At 39.8% G+C, this 2,500-nt stretch overlaps 1 long non-coding RNA gene across 1 annotated transcript in view; it reads left to right on the top strand.

The window, feature by feature from the left end:
* Positions 1-2,500, top strand: part of LOC135092116 (uncharacterized) — a 152,533-nt gene that overhangs the window by 110,326 nt on the left and 39,707 nt on the right. The gene's annotated exons all lie outside the window — the stretch shown is intronic.

The following is a 2,500-nucleotide window of genomic DNA, read 5'->3' as shown; positions in this document are numbered from 1 at the left end:
GAGGAGGAAAACAAGAAGCTGCAAGAAGCCGTCAGGCCTGGACGTGGCAGTCTGCACGAAACGTACCTTCCAATTTCCACCAAAAAAAAAGGAGAAAAAGAAGAAGGGTGGGGACATCAGTAGCAGACAGTTGCTTTCATCAATCACTTAATACACTCGTAGAATAGTAATATATTCGGTGCATTAATTAACACTCCATTCATAAAAATTGCGCTCACTGGGCATTGTGATGTCACGCCTTGCGGGAACTGTACAGTGGCTGTCATAAGTTGTGTCCTGCTTCGTCGCCATGATGAATCGTAACCAGCTCAGCTCCCTCCCCCTCGCCGGCCAGGGCCGAAAAAAAACGTTTTTTTTAACCCAACCCACTTTTTTGGGGGGAGGATGGGACTATTGTTTTTTGGGGGGTTTATTGTTTTTTTTCGGGCGTTATTTTTTTTTATTCCTCATGTTTATATGTGAATCAGTTTAAATAAGCAATTAAAAAGTAATCTACAGTGAAACAAAAGGTTTGAAGTGTTATCTGAAGGACAGACACTTGTCTGGGTCATGTTGATACAGGTTGGTCGAGTTGGACAAAGCCTGTGTTAACTTGTACTGTACAGGAAATGAACGGGGTGGTCAGGCTTGACTAGTTTTACATTTCCTGTGTACATGTATTTTCGGCTTTCTACTTAATGAAGCAGCCAGCCTTCCTATCCGTGCTTGTAACTAAAGCCACATGTCAGCTCAAAGGATTTTAATAGGTAAAAATCACTGGCCAGAAGAAAAAGTCGTGACGTGTCATTTAAGCCACACCTTTCTCAACCCCACTCATGTCCGTCTGCCCATCCCCACTCCCTCCTTGCTTCTACATCTCTCATACCCCCTTCCCTATCTCCCCCATCTAAGCCCCCTCCTTTCTCTCTCTCTCTCTCTCTCTCTCTCTCTCTCTCTCTCTCTCTCTCTCTCTCTCTCTCTCTCTCTCTCTCTCTCTCTCTCTCTCTCTCTCTCTCTCTCTCTCTCTCTGTATGTACGTATGTATGTACGTATGTATGTATGTATGTATGTATGTATGTATGTATGAAAGAGGTGTGAGAAGCATGGTTGATGGGGGAGAGGGACAGGGATGGGGATGTGGAGGGGGAGAGGAAGAAGACAGGCCCAAGATTCACGTCAAAGGCAGCTCTGGCCAGTGACAGCTGCCATGAAAAAAAGATGACAGGTGTCGCTTTTGTTACATATATAGGTAGAAAAGCTGCTTCATCCAGTAGGAAGCTGTCTGTACATATATAGACCTTGTTTATCAATATGATATAAAATTCAACTTTTTTAATTTAAGTAGTAAAAAAACTTAGACTAGGTTATTTTAGTGTTTTTTTTTATTTTAATTTAATTTTAATTTTATTTTATTTATTTATTTTATGTTGTTTTTTTATTTATTTATTTATTTATCTATTTATTTTATTTTATTTTATTTATTTTTTTTTTTTGGGGGGTGGTGGAGGGCTGTTTAATGACAACTCTGTCTCCGCCACCTCGCACTACTTATGACCGCGACTGTACATTGAAGCCTTGCTACAAATACACGCAAATAACACATACATACCAAAGTGCGGACGGTGGACATCAATCTCTAAGGGAACACACACACGTGCCGCACATAGCCCACCTTCTTGCCAGCCCCTCCTTCCCTCATAAAAACGCCCACACTACTTCTCTTCAGATTAGCATTCAGGTCCTTCCATATTGAGACTCGGCACCCTTCACCCTTGTATCGAACTCTCTGCATTGCCGTCCAGCTCCCTTTGTCTCGGCATTCAATTCCCTTCCTCCTTCTTCCATATTTGAACATTTGTATTTGTCTGCTTGGCCCTTTTCTTTACCTATGCAGGTTTTTAAGTGACTTGTGTAGGGCTGGAGAGGAAATGGCTGTGTTTGATGACGGAAGGGAGATAGCAGTTCTTATTTTGGTGGATGTGAGTAAATAGTTTGTCTTTTTAATGTAGATGACACATTTATTTATTTATTTATTTGTTTATTTATTTATTTTAATGTATGTAAGTAAATGTCTTCTTTTTATGTAGGTGAGAAAGTGATCGAATTTTTTTTTTTTTTTTTTTTATCTGTAGCAGTGTTTCAGTTTCCGTGACCGAGTTGAATTTACTATAGAAAAATAAAAAAAGAAAAAAAGAACTAATGATTTTACCAACAAACATACAGCAATAATAATAATAACCTGCATATTAACACAGTTTCGAACACAAGCAAAATTAACACACTAAAATACGCAATACTACACACACACACACACACACACACACACACACACACACACACATTAAAAATAAATAAATAAACCGATAAATACAAAACTAAACAATATCTTAACACAGCTACGAACACACACACACACACACACACACACACACACACACACACACACACACACACACACACACACACACACTTGGGAGGTTTGCGAGGAGCCTCCACACACACGCATACACACATTACTGTC

Source organism: Scylla paramamosain, chromosome 39 (assembly GCF_035594125.1).
Source record: "Scylla paramamosain isolate STU-SP2022 chromosome 39, ASM3559412v1, whole genome shotgun sequence".
In the NCBI taxonomy this organism is placed as follows: domain Eukaryota; kingdom Metazoa; phylum Arthropoda; class Malacostraca; order Decapoda; family Portunidae; genus Scylla; species Scylla paramamosain.
The sequence above is the reverse complement of the archived record's forward strand: the minus strand, read 5'-3'. Positions and strand labels throughout refer to the sequence as shown.